Below are 21,142 nucleotides of genomic sequence, written 5' to 3'. Positions count from 1 at the left end.
TAATTCCAAATGAATCTTATTATTATTTTTTCTAACTTTATAAAAACATTTTTTGACATTTTGATTGGTATGGCACTGAATAAGTACATTTCTTAGTTAGAATTGTCACTTATATCAGCTCAGCTTACCTATGAGCAACTGATATTTTTCTACTTATTTAGATCCTGACTTTGTGTGAAAAGTGTTTTGTAATTATGTTCATATAGTTCTTGGGTTTAATTTGTTTCTTTCTTAGCTACTTACTGATTCAAACTTTCTAAGCAAGACATTCTAAAGTGAAAAATAGGTAACAATTCAAATCATTAGCCTCCTGAATAAAAAAAAAAAACAACCAAAGAGCCAATTACCATCATTATGCTGTTGCCTATACTCCTTTGATGTAGCAGCTCACCCTCAAGGCTCTATATATTCAGAACTATTTTAAATATTAGGGTAAAGCAAGTTCTACCATGTTGCCCTCATCATCTAATTCCCCTGGTTATCTATGTTATAACTTGCAACAAATCCTTTCTTCAAATTTCCAGTGTCAACTATCTTTCATTTATCTGGTATGGCTAAATAGTCAAGACAAAACCACTCATTCAGAAAGAGTTTGAAGTTCAGTGATTAGAATAATGAACAAGGGATTCTGATCACCTCTCCTGCTGCCAATAAACTTCTAATACTACCAATGTAGTAATATATTGAATGATATATTAATTGAAAAAAATCAAAAGTCTGGAGTAGTAGGTTGAGGTAACATGATGAAATATAGTAGGGGTACATGATAATTTCCATACTTTCTCTAAAAGTATCCTCCTCCCATGTAAAAAATAGAGAAAATCTGGATTAAAAATAATTTGTATTTAAAAGAAAGAGGCTTTATTTGGCTGCAATCACAACATTGAGTCAACAGCTTTCTCTTATTGCCAAAAAAAAAGGTATAATGTAATTTTGGCCTTCATCAAAAAAGTGTACAGAACAGGCAAAGCACTACCCCCAGAGCAATCTCTCCTGGTATTATCACATCTGGAATATTGTTTTCATTTCTTGGAGCCACATTTTAAGAGAAAATTGATACACTGAAGCATGTCCAGAAGAAGGTCACTGAGATCACAAAGCAAACTGAAAATCAAGCTACATGAAGAACAGATGAAGAAACTAAGGATATTCAGCCTGGGGAAAAAGATGACAGTGCTGTTCAATGAAATGAGAGGGAATAGTTCTGAAATTCTCCCTCTAAGATGTCTTTAGGAAGTTCAAATATTTAGCATTTCATCCTCTCCTTTTTTTCTTATTTCCACATTTTCTGTATTCCTCCATGAAAAATGTAATTGTTTCTATCCTGTATTCAACTGTCTTTAAATATCTGAAGGATTAGCATTTAAAGAGTTTGTTTGTTTGTGTTCCCTGTGGATTCAGCAGAGACAGAACAAGGGGTAATGGCTATATAATCAATCTTCCAGAAATGTTGCACGTGAAGTAATTGCATAGCGTGGGAATTTACTTAGGTCTAAGTCATTTCTAAAACTTTTTTTCTACTCAATGATTTCATTAGATTTCAGGACTGAGGTAGCTAGGAAACATTTCCTGTAGAAAATAAACCCAAAGAAGAAAGTGGCACTTGGATTAATAGAGAGGATGATTTAGGTTTTTTTTTGGAGGGGAAGAATTATTTTATTTTTCAAATATAAGAAGTATTCCTAATGGTTTTAGCATCTGAAGTCTCAAATGATGTAAATCAAAACCATGCTGTCATTTAGAAGATGATCTCTGTGAGCTTTTGTGGCAGGAAAAAAAAAACTTTCTCTTTTCTGTTTACCTATTTTTTTTAAACTCATTTTATTTAATTTTCCCTGTTTTTCTTTTTTAGGCAATCAGGGTTAAGTGACTTGCCCAAGGTCACAGAGCTAGTTAAATGTTAAGTATCTGAGGCTGTATTTGAACTCAGGTCCTCCTGACTTCAGGGCAAGAGCTCTATCCACTGTACCACCTAGCTGCCTCTCTGTATACTGTTAAAGAACCTACCCAAACCCAACTAGGCTAGTCATGGTAACAGCCGGGAATTACAATGTACTACTACTAGGTCTGTATCCCAAAGAGATGAAAGAAAATTAAAAAAAATATGTTTATAGAAGCATTGTGTGTGTGTGTGTGTGAGAGGGGGGGGGAGAGAGAGAGAGAGTGAGAGTAAGAGAGAGAGAGAGAGAGAGAGAGAGAGAGAGAGAGAGAGAGAGAGCGCAAAGAATTGGAAATTGACGGAGTGTCCATAAGTTAAGGAATGGCTGAACAAGGTGTGGTATATGATTGTGATGGAAGACTACTATACTATAAGAAATGATGAGCAGGATCATTTCAGAAAAAAAAAAAACACCTGGGAAGACACACAAGAATTGACACAAACTAACGTGAACAGAACCAGGAGAACATTGTCCACAGTAACAGCAATATTGTGAGGACAAGAAACTGTGAAACACTTAGCTATTCTCATCAAGACAATAAGCTAAGAAAATTCTAAAAGATCCATAAAGAAAAATGCTATTCTCCTCCACAGAGAGAATGCATATTGAATTGTATGTTTAATTTTATTTTTTATGCATTTATTTTGTTTATTTTCTTTTGCAATGTGGCTAATATGGAAATATGTTTTATACAACTTCATATGCATAATTTATATGAAATTGCCTTCTCAAGAGATGAAAAAAGGGGAAAGAGAATTTGGAACTCAAAATTTAAAAAAAATTCTAAATTTTTACATGTAATTGGGAAATGTTTAATGAAATAAATAAAATATATTTTAAAATTTGCAAAGAAACGTTAGAGATAATCTAGCACAATCCTCTCATTTGGATGTGAAAAAAAAATAAGGTCCAGAGTGACTTCCTCAAGTTTCCATAGCTAGCAAATGACAGAGCCAATATTAGAATCTCTCACTCCTAACCATTGCATAATACATGTCTCATAAGTAATAGCAGAATACAATTAGAGATTGAAGAGGCCTTAGATAACGTGAAATCTATCACCTCTAATTTTAAAGCTGAGAAAACTGAGGGACAAAGAGATTAAGTGACTTTTCCAGGCCACACAATTATTAAGTGTTATAGAGAGGATTTGAACCAGGATTTTGCTGGTAAATGTTTAAGAGCTGTGTTTCTGGGTGGGGGAGACCATACATGATACACTTCTAAGTTTATTTTTTGCATTAATAACATTTTCTCCATCACATTCTTAATTTAAGAAATCAATAAAATAATAAATCAAACCCTGATTTTATCTTTTAAAAAATTTCCTGAAAAGTAAATTCTCAAAAAAAAAAATTAACAATCTACTCTCATGAACTGGATCAACCTGGTTCTAGAAAGCACATCCATGATATGAACTTCTTGAGAATTTCATGATATGACATCTTGAGGACTACAGGGTCCTCATGCTGCCTTCTGGAATAGCACCTATTCAATTGATTACACACTTGAAATTCTTCCTACTTGATAGAACCTGTTAGGCTCCTATGGCCTTAAAGAACTCATGATCAATCATTCCCACCATTATAAGTATCAGTAATCTTTTTTACATATAAATGAATCTTTCTTCACAATGCATTCACTGCACATAGAAGATCTTTTAAAAAATAAAAGATGTTTGTCTCAATATAAAGGCATCAAAGAAAAATGAAGGTTGATTAGAGTAGAGGATTCATCAAGAAGTACAATGGGCAATAAATGCACAAAAATCAATCAATGTTTTTTATTAAGCAAATGCTATGTTACAAGCACCCTGATAGATGTCAGGCATATAAAAGCCAAAATTAATCAGTCCCTGCCTTAAGAGTGTTAGCATTTTATTGAGGGAAGTAGTATACACACATATGGATGCAAGCCAGGTTTCTAGTCAAAGCTTTAGAGTTTCATGAACTGCTACATGTGCAAAATAAAATGCTGAATTGGTGGGAAAAAATCCTGATGTGAAACTGTATGTAAAAGAAGGAAATGGTTAGTCAAGAGGTTTGGGTAGGTGATATATTCTTCAAAAGAGACACATGTGATTGCAGAAATTCTTTGGGACAAATACCAGGGAGGATAAAAGAAAGACCTTGGAAATAGAGACATTTTGAAGATCTTGATATTCACAAATATTCATAAATTCAAACGTCTCTCTCTCCCCCAAAAGTCACTGCCAAAGAATATCTGGAATCAAACATTTTTTTTTCACTCAAAAAAGGTCTTTCTGTAATCATGTCTGGAAACTTTCCCTCCATTAACATAGGTTTGTTGCATTCTGTCAACATGTTTTTTCCATACAATAATACTCAAGTCACATACATAGAGGTATGCAAAACTTTCTACCCTTGCATGAAAACCCAGATTACGATAATATGACCAAAAATTAAGATGAAGTAATATATTTGAGGGATGGGGGGGGCTATCACATATAGTGTATTTGTAAATACCTCATGGAGGAGGTAACAATTGAGCCAACGGCCTTGGCTTACAATCTAAGGATTTGGGACTTTGATCCATAAGTAATTAAGATTTTATTACCTCTTCTAACTTAGGACCAATAAGTGACAACTTAATGTTAAATAGTAAAGGCTATCTTCTTCCCAGAAGTCAACATGGCTGTACACTTATATAACTTTAGGTAGTCAGTGATTATCTTTGAAAGTTTCAGACCAATAATAGTATTGTTAAAAAGCCTTCACAGAGAACATTTCTTTATACAGAATGAATAGTTTCTTGATTACAGACAATGTCTGTAAATGATAACTTACAAATTTCACTCCTCAAAATGACTAGAATAAACAAATAAATGGATAGATGGATAGATAGATCAATGAATAATGAAGGGTTATGTTTTATGTCTGTAAATCAACTGTGTAAAACTCAAGTGGAACTTGGGGACACTCATCTCTTCATAAGGATTCCTGTGGGCCTCATACTGACTTATAAAATGTAATGTTACCTATGTTTTAATGTACTTTGTTAAATATTTCCCAATTACATTTTAATGTAGTTCAGGCCATACTCTGGAGTGACTTGTATTTGACATCTGTGCTGTAGAAAATTATTGGAGGGGGAAGGGAAGTTGTGAAGGAATAGTCTGAAAATTTAGAAACCTACAACTTGGTTTCTGGAAGGACTGGAAGGCACAACACTAATAGTGAACAGCGGCTGGGGTGATTTAATGCAGAAGAAGCAAAGCATTTGGGCAGCAGATGGAGAGTGCCTGTATTTTTCTGTGGGGAATGGAGATAAATGGGGAAATAAGTGGAAAGGAGAGGATCAGATGGGAAATATTTGAACTTTACAGGGCCTTCCCCAAGGAGATTTTAGAGTCTTCCTTCTCATTTCAATGAACCTCCTACTTTCCCTTTGATATTAAACCATAGTTGTCTTTGACAAAGAATCTCATGCTGATTCCCCTCACATTCTGCAGTGCCCTTTGTAAATGACAAAAGCAAATGATCACAGTTACTCTCTGCAAAGTTGATGCCATCATTATTTGCAGGAAAGAAAGAATCCTAACATTAATTAATAAGTCAGGCACCACCAAAAAGGCCATATTCCTCTAGGCCTAAGTGCAGAAAAGTACACAGACAGCTTTTATGGCTTCTGAAGGCTTTGTTTAGAGGCAATTTGCTCCTTTAAACTGTCACCCTGTGTAGAGTAAAATTCAATAATGTCATTGTAAGTTTCAAAAGTGGATATTAATAACATTCTTATTGATTGATAAGAATAATGGTACCTACAATTTAGAATTGTGGCTCAATAAATCAAACATTTATTAAGTTCTTAGGCTAGGCACTGTGCTGGGAAAAAACAAATAAACAAACAAACTAAAAATTGATTGAAATAATTCTTCCTCTTAAGGTTCTTACATTCTGCTCTGAGAGATGACAACAATTACAAAAACAACATGATAACTAAGAATTACACAGTATTTAATATAAGCAAAACATTTTACATCTCTCATTTGATCCTCACAACAAGTCTGTGAGATAGGCACTATTATTATCCTCTTTTTCTAATACACACACACACACACACACACACACACACACACACACACACATATATATATGAAGAAACTTAGGCTAAGAGCAGTTAGATGACTTGCCCAGGGTCTCATATCTGGGAAATATCTGAAGCAAGATCCTAAGTCCAGCTCTCTATTCAGTATGCCAATTAATTGACATAAATAAGTAGATACAAGATAAATGTAAGGTTGCTTGGAACTTTGAGGGATCAGGAAACACTTTGTGTAGAAGGTTCTACTCATGTTGAATTTTGAAAATGGCAAGGGATTCCATGAAGCACAATTGAGAAGGTCTTTGTCTCTAATAATAAGATATAGCATGTCTACTTTCCATTATATTAATTCCCAATGTCCACATTTTTATCTATTAAAATGTATGGTTACAGTGGGTTATATAACCCATCATTTTGTAGCCTCTGAGATATGAGATAAAGGCTTCTGAATATAGTCTTCAAGTGCTTTTTAAAGTTTCATTATTGCCTTTCATTTCTCATCATAGACATTTCTGGAAGCATTCCCTTCCTTATATACTCTCCTTTCCCTACTTCTAAGGAAAAGAGCTCACTTTTGTAACAATTTAAAAATAACGTATTAAGTGAAATCAACTGATATAGTGAAAGCATTTCACAATATATGCAACCTTCTGCTTTCGTTACAAAACTCATGCACCTCTCTACCAAAATGTATTACATACATTCTCATCTCTACTCTGGGCCTAAAATTCATATTACAATTGTTCAGTGTTGAATATCCTTTTAATATGTTTGTACTCAATTTTTGCCAGATTGCTGCAGTTTCAAATTCCCTTCAGAGGTTCTTAATATTATCCCTTCCTACCCTTAGAGGTTGTTCCTTGTTCTATCTTGCTATTTGTAATACAAACCCAGTTTATCCTGTTCAGGGACTTAATGATTATACCAAATTAATGCAAGTAAACTGCAGAGTCTCCAACAGAGTAGACTGATGGAGAGGGAGGGCTTAGTAGAAGTGAAATTAAGAGAGGGTGAGGAGTGCTGACCTTTCCACAGAAACTCTTTAAACGGGGAAATTTCTTTTTCCATTATGGCATCATGCCCTTTCTATAAGTAAATACAAATTATATAACGATGGAGATGGAATGATAGTACAAGGTAATAATTTGAAATTTCATCCATCTTTCTTACCTCTCACACAGCTACCATTTTCATACTGATCTTTGTGTTATTTTACCTGGACTATTGTAGAAACTTCCTTACTGGCTTTTGTACCAATGTTTCTCTTATATCATTCCCAGTTTCACAGAGCTGCCAAAAGAAACTAAAAGATACACATATACTCATGTCACTCCTTAGTTAAAAAGGCATGAATGGTGGCCTGTCACCTTTCAGGAAAAAAAAAATCTAACTACTCATCCTAGTTTTTGAGGTCCTTCCAACCTTACTTAATATTACTTCTCTTCATGCATGTAGTGTTACAGGAAAACTGGACAGCTAGCTTTTTAACAAACTCTACATGCATCCCTCCACATTGCCATTTATTATACTCTTCTGGACCTTTAAGAAGGGCAGCTAGGTGGTGCAGTGGATAAAGACCTGGGTTTGGAGTCAAGAACACCTGGGTTCAAATACAGCCGCAGACACTTACTAGCTGTGTGACCCTGGGCACATCACTCAATCCTGTTTGCCTCAGTTTCATCATCTGCAAAATAAGCTGAAGAAGGAAATGGAAAACCACTCCAGCAACTTTGCAAAAACATTTCCAAATGGAATAACAAAGAGTCAGACACAATTGAAAATGACTGAAAACTCCTTGAATCTTCAATTTAGGTGTCACTTCTTCTATGAAGTCTTCCTTGATAGTACAGTGGTAGTACAGTCTCCTTCCTCAACTGATCATGCATACATGATATGGATGTGGTACAAATATGCTCAAAATTACAGAATGAATGTAAGTGAATTGATCTTAAAAACCAGCTCATCAAGGGGCGGAGCCAAGATGGCGGAGTGAAAGCAGTGACTTGCTTGAGCTCTCCCCCAAACCCCTCCAAATACTCATAAAAAGTGGCTCTAAACAAATTCTGAAGCAGCAGAACCCACAAAAAGACAGAGTGAAACAAATTTCCAGCCCAAGACAACCTGGATGATCAATCAGAAAGGTGTATCGCGCCGGGCTGGGAGTGCAGTGCAGCGCAGCGTGGGCACGCAGGCTGCAGCAAACCTGAAGCAGGCCTCAGAGGACTGAATCGCGGGCAGCTGTGGAGGTTTCCAGACTCCTCAATCCACGAATGCCAAAGACAACTTAGAAGGTCAGTGGGAAAAGTCTGTTTCTGTCGGTGCTCAGAGAGGAAGGCGGGGTCTCAGCTCCATTCCCCAAGAGCCTGGCCCTGGGTGGGGCAGCTGCTTCCTGAGCTTCTGGCCCACAGACTGAGGGGGAATCCAGTGGCTGATCAGAGAGGGATGGCAGGAATCTCTTTGCCAGTGCTGAGGCAAGAATCTCTTGCTTTGCCCACGTGTGGATTTGGGTCACAGTTCTGGGCAGCAGTGCTGGGGTGAGGAGGAGCGCTGGCGTGGTGGAGCTTGTGGTGGCTGTGGAGAGGAACCCCTCCTCACAGTTACAGGACAGAAAGGAATACTTTTGGTCACAGGCCAGAAAAGGAGTAAACACATCGCCCTTTATCATACTACCTTGGAAGAACTGAAAATTTACAGGTCCCTACAAGTATCTCTGAAAACAGCTACACAAACCCCTGAAGCTTGGGACAGTACACTCTCCACATTGAAAGCAGACTCTTACCTTAACAAGGAGTTTAAAACTCAAGTAATTGGCTGGGATCATGAGCAAGCAGCACAAAAAGAGTCACACTAAATTATCTTACTTTGATGACAAAGAAGATCAAAACATACAACCAGAAGAAGACAACAAAATCAAAGCTCCTACATCCAAAGCCTCCAAGAAAAATATGAATCAGTCCCAGGCCTTGGAAGAGCTCAAAAGGGATTTTGAGAAGCAAGTAAGGGAAGTAGAGGAAAAACTGGGAAGAGAAATGAGAGTGATGCAAGAAAATCATGAAAAACAAGTCAACAGCTTGCTAAAGGAGACCCAAAAAAATACTGAAGAAAATAACACCTTAAAAAAACAGCCTAACCCAAATGGCAAAAGAGGTCCAAAAAGCCAATGAGGAGAAAAATGCCCTAAAAAGAAAAATTGGCCAAATGGAAAAGGAAGTCCAAAAGCTTACTGAAGAAAATACTTCCTTAAAAATTAGAATAGAGCAATTGGAAGCTAGTGACTTTATGAGAAATCAAGACACTGTAAAACAAATCCAAAAGAATGAAAAATTAGAAAACAATGTGAAATATCTCATTGGAAAAACAACTGACCTGGAAAATAGATCCAGGAGAGAGAATTTAAAAATTATTGGACTATCTGAAAGCCATGATCAAAAAAGAGCCTAGACATCATCTTTCAAGAAATTATCAAGGAAAACTGCCCTGATATTTTAGAACCAGAGGGCAAAATAGAAATTGAAAGAATCCACAGATCTCCTCCTGAAAGAGATCCCCAAAGGAAAACTCCTAGGAATATTGTAGCCAAATTCCAGAGTTCCCAGGTCAAGGAGAAAATATTACAAGCTGCCAGAAGGAAACAATTCAAGTACTGTGGAAACACAATCAGGATAACACAAGATTTAGCAGCTTCTACATTAAAGGACCGCAGGGCATGGAATATAATATTCCAGAGGGCAAAGGAGATAGGATTACAACCAAGAATCACCTACCCAGCAAAACTGAGTATAATCCTTCAGGGGAAAAAATGGTCATTCAGTGAAATAGAGGACTTTCAAGCATTCCTGATGAAAAGACCAGAGCTAAACAGAAAATTTGACTTTCAAATACAGGACTCCAGTGGAACATGAAGAGGTAAACAGGAAAGAGAAATCATAAGAGACTTATTAAGATTGAACTGTTTACATTCCTGCATGGAAAGATGATATTTGTAACTCATGAGAACTTTGTCAGTATTAGGGTAGTTGAAGGAAAAAAATTATATGTATGTATATATATAGATAGATAGAGGGCACAGGGTGAGTTGAAGATTAAGGGGTCATATCTGGAGAATAAAATTAAGGGATGAGAGAGGATGATACTCAGAGAAGAAAGGGAGAGGTAGAATGGGGTAAATTATCTCACAAAAAAAACCGAAAAGAAAAGTCTCTCACAGTGGAGGGGAAACAGGGGAAGGTGAGAGGGAATGAGTAAATCTTTATTCTCATAGGATTTGGCTTAAGGAGAGAATAACATACACATTCAATTGGGTATGGAAATCTGTCTTACCCTACAGGAAAATAGGGGGAGAAGGGGACAAGAGAGCAAGGGGGTGATAGAGAGGAGGGCAGATTGGGAAAGAGGGTAATCAGAAGGAAATACTTCTGAGGAGGGATAGGGTCAAAAGAAAGAATAGAATAAATGGGAGGGCAGGATAGGATTAAGGGAAATAGAGTTAGTTTTTTACAACATGTCTACTATGGACGTGTTTTGCATAACTGCACATGTGCAACCTATATTGAGTTGCTTGCCTTTTCAATGAGGGTGGGTGGGGAGGGAGGAAGGGAGAAAATTGGGAACTCAAAGTTTTAAAAACATGTTTAAAAAAAATGTTTTCACATGCAACTGGGAAATAAGAAATACAGGAAATGGGGTACAGAAGTCTATCCTGCTCTACAGGAAAATAGAAGGGGAAGGGGATAAGAGAAAGGAGGGTGGAGAGATAGAAGAGAAGGCAAACCAGTGGAAGGGGTATTCAGAATGCATGCATGTTGGGGTGGGGGGAGGGGTGAGAAATTTGGAACTCAAAAACTTGTGGAAGTGAATATTGAAAACTAAAAATAAATAAATTTATATTAAAAAAAATCAGCTCATCAAACCAATCCATGAAAAATAATTTACCCTACAATATATTGGACAAATGATCAGATTGCCTCTTTTAAAAGACATCTTCCAAGATTCAAAGGTGGAGAAAATCACATGGGTTCACTACAAATTTGTGTTACAATCCACATCAAGAGAAAGAACTATACAACTATGGAGTCAATGCAAATCAAACATTTTTGTCTTTTTTTCTGGGTTTTTGTGGCTTTTCCCTTTAGTTCTGCTTTTTCTTTCTCAATATAACTAATGTGAGAATTTGTTTAACATGATTGCACGTGTATAACCTATGTCAGATTGATTGTAGTCTTGGGGAGAGAGAATGAAAGGGAGGGAAAAAAATTTGGGACTCAAAATCATAAAAAATGAATGTTGAAGACTCTCTTTACATAATTAGAAAAAATAAAATGTGATTTGCTAAAAAACGTCACATGACTTCAATTGGTCGCTCACTGTTACTACGAATTCCTTCTCCAATATTTTCATCACACTCACTACAGTGACTTTGAAACCTTTTTATCCTTCCTCTAAATGTTTCACAGCTCCTTTACCCCCATTTTATCAGCTGAGAAACGTGTCTCATAATGTACCAAAAATGAATTAATTTTTTGAGATCTCCCTAGTCTTCCCTCCTTTTCATCTTTGAGCACTCAGATACCTTCTGCCAATATCTCCTCTTTTAACCTTCTCATATAAAGAGTTAGCTTTGCCAAAACAAAGTCCTTTACCAGCACATTTCATTTCATTCCATATCCTGAAGAAGAGTACCTTCTTGATTATCCCCCTACTCTTGTTTATCTTCAGTCTCTGTGTCTGCTGGCTGCCACTGCCTAGAATTATGATCATGTCTTCCACATCCTCAGAAAATTTCTCTTGATTTATCTCTCCCCAGTAATTATCATCCCATATTTCTCCTACCTTCTGTGGCTAAACTCCTTGAGAAGAATGCCTACATAGGTACCTCTACTTCCTCTCCTCTCATTCTCTTCTTAGCTCTCTATGGTTTGGTTTCCAGTCTCATCATAAAACTTAAATTGTTCCTTCCAAAGCTACCAATGATAATCTATCACTAAAGTCCATGCTTTTTTCTCATTCTTCATTTTTTAAAAAATTTTCTGCGGTCTTTGACACTATTGATCACTCTCTTCTCCTTGATATTCACTTTTCTCTTGGTTTTCAAGACACCACTCTCTTCTGGTTCTCCTATCTATTTGACTGCTGCTTCTTAGTCTCCTTTGCCAGATATTCAACCAGGTCATGCCTGCTTACAATGGATGTTTCATAAAGCTCTATCCTGGGCCTTCTTCTCTTCTCTTTCTATGCTGTTTACTTGATGGTCTCATTAGCTCCCACGAATTTACTTACCATTCATATGCTGATGATTCTCAATTCTTACAAATTATCCAAACCCAACTTACCTAGCCAGGATTCAGGATTCTCAGTTTATGCAGCCCTAATCTCTTTGGTAACCTCCAGTTTTATATATCCAGGTGCCTATTAGAGTTCTCAAACTAGATGACCTCTATACAGTTTAAACTCAACAAGTCTAAAACTCAACAGATTATCATTTCCCAAAACTTCCCAATTATTGTCAAGGGTACTACCATCTTTCCAGGCCCTCAGGCTCAACTCCTCACAATGTCTCAGTCACGGTATCTAGTCTGTCAACGAGACGTGTGGATTTCACCTTTGGAGCATCTCTCAAGTATGCCCTCTTTCTCCACTGATGCTGCTACCACACACCCTGCAAGGGCCTCAACTTCTCACACCTAGACTATTGCAATAACAAGTTGGTTGGTCAGCCTGCCATAAGTCGTTCCCCACTCTAGTCCATTCTTTACTCAGCTAACAACAGTTTTTCTAAAGGACAGGCTAAACCATACCACACCCAAGTCAATAAACTCTAGTGGCTCTATATCATCTTTAGGGCTAAATACAGTACTCTCTGTTTGGTTTCTAGCTCTTTTATACCTACCCTTCTCCTTTACTCTCCACTATCTTTTCAGTCTTATTACTCTTTATATCCTTCCTTTCTCCCACCTTAAACTTCAAATTAATGACCCTTTCTTTTTCTTTCTTTCTTTCTTTCTTTCTTTCTTTCTTTCTTTCTTTCTTTCTTTCTTTCTTTCTTTCTTACTACCCAATTACTAATTGCAATCTTAGACATACACTTTGTGTTTCCTCATATAAAAAGTAAACAGTCTGTTCATATTGAGTTTGATTTTAATTGTGGTTCTGGCATATTTGATTTTTTCCCCCTTGGTTCTTGTAATATTTTGTCCTTTGGCTAAAGGTTTCAGAATTAAGTTATGCTCTTCCTGTAGGTGTTCTTTGTAGGATCTCTTTCAGGTGATCAATGGGATTTTTTCTATTTCTAATTCCTCCTCTTATTCTAACTACTTCAGGATAATTTTCTCTAATCATTTCTTACATTATTGAATTGATTCTTTTTTTTAATCATAGCTTTCAGGTAATCCAATTATTTTTATATTTTCTCTTCTTGATATTTTCTGCAGATCAGCTGTTTTTCTTATGAGATGTTTCATATGTTCTTTAATTTTTTTCATTCTTTATGTTTGATTTTATTATTTCTTGGTCTCTAATAACTTTACTTGCTTAACCTTGCCCAATTCTAATTTTCAAGGAGTTATTTTCTTCCTTAAGACTCTGGATCTCCTTTTCCACTTGGTTAACTTTCTTTTCATAATCTTATTTTTTTTCTATTCTTATTTTTAAAATTATTTTTTAATTTCTCCCTTTTCATTTTTAAAGCCATTAGTCTTTTAAAGTTCTTCTATAAATACCTTTTTGGGCAGGTGACAATACTCTTTGGGGTAGGAGAAGCTTTCTTTCCTTCAGTATCCTCCTCTGAAGAGAAACCCTGGTCTTCTCTATTCCCGTAATAATTTTCTATCATTAGGTCCTTTCTCCTTCCCCTGCTCATTTTTCTTTAGTTTATGCAACTTGTTGTTGTAGTTACCTCTAATTCTGAGATACAGGGATGATGCTTCTGCCTTCAGGTCCTCCTTCTCTTCTCCCCTCTGGCCTGGAACTGAAACCAAGAACTCTGCCCTCCTGTAAGTGTCCACAGCCAGTTGTGTTCCACTCCACTGTTTCTGCATTACTGTGTATCTGCTGGGTCTCTTCTCACCTAGGGCCATGTCTTGGCAGCACAGCTAGGTCTAGTAAAGTTTCCATAAAACTTCCCCTGCTCAGATGCCTGACTCCCAACACTGTCCAAGAGGTGAAAATTCCTGAGGCTGGGGCTGAGGCTTCCTTCCAACCCAGCTAACCCTAGAGCTCACTATTTGCTTTTTCAGTGGAACTAGCCTAGAGGTGTTTACACTTTACAGGTTTTCTTCAGATCTTAATCCTAGTGTCTTTCCTCTGTTGATTATATCCTATTTAATGTGTATAAAATTTATTTGCATGCTTTTTTTTTTTTTACATCTTGTCTACCCCATTTGATTTTAGGCTCTTAAAGGGCAAGGACTATGTTTTTTTTTCTTTATTATGTCTAGCACTTAGCACAGATCCTGGCACATAGTGAGCACTTAATAAATGTTTATTCATTGACTATTGACTTACTGGCCTCAAGTAAAGGGGAATCTACTAATACAGGATGTATCTCTTATGTAGAATGTAAAAATCATAAGAATGGTTAGTTTCCTTTCATTTTATATTATTGTGCCTTGTATATATTGTTGTTCAGTCAATTTTCAGTCATGCCTGACTCTTTATGACCTCATTCGGTATTTTTTTGGCAAAGATACTGGAATGGTTTGTCATTTCCTTCTCCAGCTCATTTTTACAGATGAGGAAACTGAGGAAAACAAAATTAAGTGATTTGCTTAGGGTCACATAGCTAGTATCTGAGGACAGATTTGGAATTGTGAAGAGAAGTATTATTAACTCCAGGCCTGGCATCATCTAGCTACTCATGGTTTGTATATATTATGTATTCCAAAAAATGTTGAGTAAATAAATCAATGAATTTATGAATGAAATGACTGACCTTAAGAATGCACTAACTTGCTAAATGCTACTGAAATACACATCCATTAATTTATTTTTAATATTTAAATTTCCCCCAATTACATATGAAAATAATTTTTAACATTTTTGTAATGTTGAGTTGCAACTTCTTTCCCTTCCTCCCTCCCCTCCCCTGTCCCTGAGATGGTGAGCAATCTGATATAGGTTATACATGTCCAATCATATAAAACATACCTCCATATTAATCATTTGGAGAGAGAGAGAGACGAGAGAGAGAGAGAGACAGAGAGAGACAGACAGAGAGACAGAGAGACAGAGAGACAGAGAGAGAGAAGGAGGAGGAAGTGAAGGGAGGAAGAAAAGAATAGGTCCTTTTGCACTTTAAAAAAAAATCTCTCCAAGATATACACCTAGTAGTGGTATTCCTGGATCAAATGTTTTATTTCCAGTTTTATATCACTTTGGGCATAGTTCCAAACTGCTGTCCAGAATTATGGTTGGATCATTTCAAAACTCTACCAACAATCTCAACCATTAATTTAAAAAAAGATTTTTCTTACATTTTTCATTGTTTCATGGACATATTTTGAAATGAGTCTCCATCACTGATTGAAATTAGATTAACTGTAATTGATTGGAGCACCAAAGACTGTATAGGATATGGACACAAGACATGCCAATGAGTAGAGGAGAAGGAAGCAAGACATAAAATAGCCAAAATTCCTGCATCCTAGTCATGTATATGTGTGTGTGTATGTATGTGGAGACATAGAGAGAGATATGAAATATTTTTTGAAGAAGGAAAGAAAGGAGGGAGAGAGGGAAGAAGAAAAGAAGGAAGGAAAGAAAGAAGGAAGGAAGGATTACCTAAAATTGGAGGGACATCTGCTCCTGGAGAGTTACGAAGTCTCAGAATTTATCAAAAAGAAGGATGATTTTTTTTAAAAGAACATGTTTTAAAGTTCCACCATATTCATGAATAAAATTAAAGCATTATTAGATTGTTAGAAATTTTCCACTTCTGCCAAGGCATCCTCAGTATTTTATTTTGACAAATGATGAGCTTCTCTGGGGAAACAAAACATGAATTTTATGGCTAGAATGATGTTAAATTGGTTTTATATTCTGCATTAACTATCCCTTAAGCTCAAAATGAAGAATCAATATTGTCTTCAGAGGACTATTTGCACAAACATTTCACTCAATTTGGACAATAATAAAATGTTTTTTAATCATTATTTTTTTAATTTATGGAATAAAACAACCATTTCAAAAATGTTTGTTAAAGATATCTTTCATGTATTTTCATGAGAAGAATATTTTAATAAGAAAATATTTCAGTGATTGGAAACAGCAAATAGGATGTTGCATAATGCATTTAGGTTCATTGTCTTTGAGTCATAGACTTGGAAGGAATTTTTAATATTCATGCCATCTGTTATCTCATAGAAGAGCTAAGAGATGAAAAGGATTTTGTTGGTCATGCTCTCCAACCAAGGTTAAAAAAGAATATTCACTACATTTCCAACAAGTAGACATCCAGCATCTTCTTTAATACTTCCAATAACAGTGAACCCACTACTTCCCCAGTCACCCATTTCACTGTTGTACAGTTTTAATTGTGATGAAATTTTTCCTCATTTTAAACCTAAATGTGCCTCCCTCCAACTTCCATCTATTGGTTTTAGTTTTCCTTCTGTGCTCCTGGGTCTTCCTTCTGAGATCAAGCAGAAATGTTTTTTTTTTCCTTCTTACTCATGACACTGTTTTTGAATAGTATAAAACAACTATGTCACTTGTTTATTTTCTCTTCATTATTCTAAACTCATCCAGTTATTTTAGTTCATTTCATGTAATGAATTTGAATCTTTTTGCCATTTTGGATGCTGTGCCCCAAATGCTTTCCAGCTTATCAATTTCACTCTTAAACTGTAGTAGTAATCAGAACTTAACACCATTATTTCATGTGTGGGCTGATCAAGGTAGAACTGAACTAAATCCCAATATAATAGTAGTAGTGTTCTAGGGGATAAAATTCTCTGAACTCAGTATTTAATTCTGGAAAGAGTGCTGGATATGATGATATGGAATAAAATGGCTGCCATCCATCCTCTACCAATCCTAAAGCTGTCTTTTGGGAAACAGTATAGCCAAATAGATTGAGTATTGCCTATGGATGGAGTCAGAGAAACTGGATTCAAATCCTACCATTGACCTATAAATAATGACTTATATAACCTTAGAGAAGCTGCTTCCTGAACTTCAGTTTCCTTATCTACACAATGAGTTGATTAGAATAGATAGCTGCTGATGTACCTTCTAGCTTTACATATATGTCTAATAAATTCAAAGACCTCTAAAACCCTTGCTTTGCTACTTGCAGTATGACCTTGAACAGGTCACTTTCTATAAATACAAACTCGATATTGTTAAGTATAAAACTTTCACTGCATTTAATAAAAAGCCTTTACTGAACCTTTCATAAAGTTCTTGTAAAGCGAGTCTTTAACAAACAATAGGTCACTATATAAATCTGACTATTTCCTTGGTAACTCGGTCAATGCTGAACAATCTCTACTGTCATCTCAGCTCTGTCAGAATAACTTCGTAGACTAAAGCAATATTTGAATAACGCATTCTTGCATAAAATCTCTGCAAAGGAGCTTCTAAATGCTTGGATATTGTGAAATATTTATTGTGAATATTTTGGCATTACAATTTTTATTTTGAAAAAAAATCAATTCATAAAATTTCTAGTACGTTAGAAAACCTATTCTGCTTGACTAATGAAACATAAAATGGTCTCCTTTTCCTAATCTCTTGTGATTCAAATGTCTCTCCACCAACTATTTAGGAGTAATTCTCCATATATATGCACATGTATATGCACATGTTATCTCCCTCAAAGAAATATTGGTTCTCCAGGGCAACAACCACATTATTTATTTTGTTCTTAGTCATTACACATTTATTAACCTCCTACTGTGCCAGACACTATGCTAATTGCTGTGGAAACAAAGAAAAGTAAAACAGTCTCTGTTCTCAAGAGCTTACAGATTAATGGAGGAGAGAGCTTCCAAATGACTATGTACAAGCAAGGTATGAATACGACAAAGTGGAAATAATTAACAAGGAAGGTACTAGCTCAGTGCCAGACACATATTAGATGCTTAATAAATGTTAATTGATTCATTGATTAATTGCCCTCCATGCTGTTATTATAAATTTTGTTAATAGTTTATAAATGTAATCTTCCCCTAATTCAGGAAAAGAGTTACCTGTTGTATATTTATTAAGCATGTAGGAAGCCCAGTTTTCATTACAGTACCTCTTCCCTTACACATGAAATACTCCCCACTCCGTCCCTTTAATTGCCAAAGAATATCAAGTCTGATTGTCTAGCTGTCACTGTTTTCTGGTAGAACATCTGCATAATGTACTTGCATCAATGGTCTGAGTCATCACCTACACATGAACTACTTAGCTTCTTAGCTTCTTAAACCATCAAATTGTTGTTGCTTCATTCAATCAATCAGTCAATCAATAAATATTTATTGAGTACCTACTATGTGCCAGACAATGTGCTAACTAATTTAAAATGAAGAACTAAAAGAGTCCTTGCTCCAAATTACACAGGAGACTCACAACACCTGATCCAATCCAAATTGCCACACATTCCAACCTTAATTTCTATGAGAATATGGTTTTGTAATTAAATAAGACCAAGGTGTGGTAATTATAGAATTTCAAATTGAATTTTTTTTATAAACATGAACTTCCTAATAATCAGAGGTGATAAAAATAAAATCCAGTTCATTCATAAGATAGTGTACTGGAGGCATTAAAGTAGAATATGGAGGGATGATTTCTTGTTGGCAACATGAATGTATTTATGACTTCATGTGCATACAGGATGTTACAGATAAATCCTTGTAACAACCTAATGCATCAACAAAATAGTAATTTATGCCTTATTGTAAAGTTTGTATTTTAAATTAAATTTATTCATTAATTAAAGTAAGATTAGTTAAATTGTAGTTCCTTTACTGTAATAAAATAATATCACTTATGATTAAGTATTTAGTAAATGGTCACCTTAAAAAAATAAAATTCCCTATGTTCACATCCCAATGAAATGTGCTATACACAAATATGAGTTTATGTTTTTATTATATATTAGTGTATAATCCCTGTAAGAAATTCTAATCATTTATGGAACTTGTTCAAATACAACCTTAGGTCGCATGTCAGGAGGAAAACTGTCATGATTGAGGCTGTCCCATAGTGAACTTGGTTGCCTCAGGAGTCAGTGAGCTTCTCATCATTGGATATCTTCAAGTAAAGGTTGGATCTGTACTTGTTGGGAGCATGTAGAGTAGATGCTTGATTAAATATGATTTAAGCAAGATATGTTCCGGGATTTTTTCCAGCTCCATGGTTCTGTAATTCTATGATTTCATTCTATACAGTGGATGAAGAGTGCATGCAGAGCTGTATCACAAGAAACCAGGGATTATGGTTCCTTGGGGAACTGTATCCTACAATCACCTACTCTTAGTCAATGTACTCAGAACTACAAGTTTTGAAAATAGTTTTTCCTAGGAATACTCTAGGGAACAAAGTCAGAGCTTTTAACTACTCCTAAGATAATTTCCTCTGCTTACAGAATTCTACAGAGTTTTTTTTATGTGGAACATTCTTTTCTTGATGCGCATGAAGGAGGAGGTTGTATGCTTATCAAATGAATTTATAGGAAGGTAGATTTTGATTCAATATATATAGGGTTTTAAAAATAATTATTTAGCTTTTTTTCTGGAGAGGGGAGGTAAATAACGGAATGTCTTTCATTGTACCATTTCCTTTTAAAAAGAACCATCCAAATAACGTCCAGAGGATTATGCTATTGGGAATTTAGTTTTCAGAGATAGAAGGCAACATTTGTAGCAGAGTTAGAAACATAGTTTAGCAAGTGCATAGATTTGTGGTGTGAAGGGGAATAAAGAGATGAAAATGGAGGAAGACTCTATTTCTTTCTCTCTGTCTCTCTCTTTCTCTCTCTCTCTCTCTTCTCTCTCTCTCTCTCTCTCTCTCTGTGTGTGTGTGTGTGTGTGTGTGTGTGTGTGTGTGTGTGTGTGTGTGTGTTAGGGACAAGGGGGTGAAATGGTCCTTATTTGGAGTGTGATATTTCTATAGACAATCCACTCAAAATATCCAGTAGTTGGTGATAGAGGACTAGAGGGAAAGTGAAAGAATAAATATGATTTAGGAGGCATCAGCCTAGAGAAGGTAATTAAATTTACAGGACCAGACAAGTCATCAAATAAGAGCGTAAAGAGAGAAGAGAAAAGGCCCTAGTACAAATCCTTAGGGCATAACCACAGTTAAGGGGAGATGATATCCAGGATGAGAAAGGAGAAACTAGGAAAAAGGAATCAGACAAATACAAGGAGTGAAAATAGTGTGATAAAACAGAAATAAAAGAGAGTATTCAGAAAGAGGTAAGTCAACAATATCAAGTGATTCAACCCATCAAAGAGGATGAATTATGGTGAAATAGCCTTCAGATTTGCAATTAGGAGATCATTAGGGACTTTGGAGTATGGTCTATTTGAGTTTAGTGAGAACAATATCATGTGGGATTATTAGATTCCTCACAATTTATATTGAGTCTCTGATTATGAATTTGTTTCCACAAGACTCATTTTACAAACATTTCCTTTCTTAGTGGGAAGCTGGAATGAAATCCACTGAACTCATAAAATATTTATAGTGTAACATGCAAATGAAATAAGGGGGAAAACACCTGGTGAATTATGGAGGGTCAGCATTCCTGCTTTAGTTTCATATATCTTCAAACAACTACGGATTTAGAGCCCTTGTTACTATGAAATGACTGCCTTCCAAGTAGAACACGTACATCACAAATTATTCTAGCCCTGGGCTTTAGGATTTATGGCAGAGGTAGTGAAGGTATTTCCCATGGAAAGAATAATCAATAGTCAATAAATAATCAATAAGTAACAAACATTTAAATATTTACTTTATGCCACACACTGTGCTGATCTAAGAATAAACAGCAAATTCCATGCAATTCCCAATCAACTTCTAGAACTCCATCTTCTGGAGTGGAGTAATCTTCAAACCCACTCCTATTGAGAAGAAAATCCTATCTGGAGACTGAAGCACATGTTTTATACTTTGAGAGCAACTGTGAAATGGCAAATAACTTA

Source organism: Phascolarctos cinereus, unplaced genomic scaffold (assembly GCF_003287225.1).
Source record: "Phascolarctos cinereus isolate Bilbo 61053 unplaced genomic scaffold, phaCin_HiC Scaffold_5;HRSCAF=322, whole genome shotgun sequence".
NCBI lineage: Eukaryota > Metazoa > Chordata > Mammalia > Diprotodontia > Phascolarctidae > Phascolarctos > Phascolarctos cinereus.
This window is presented reverse-complemented; position numbering follows the sequence as displayed.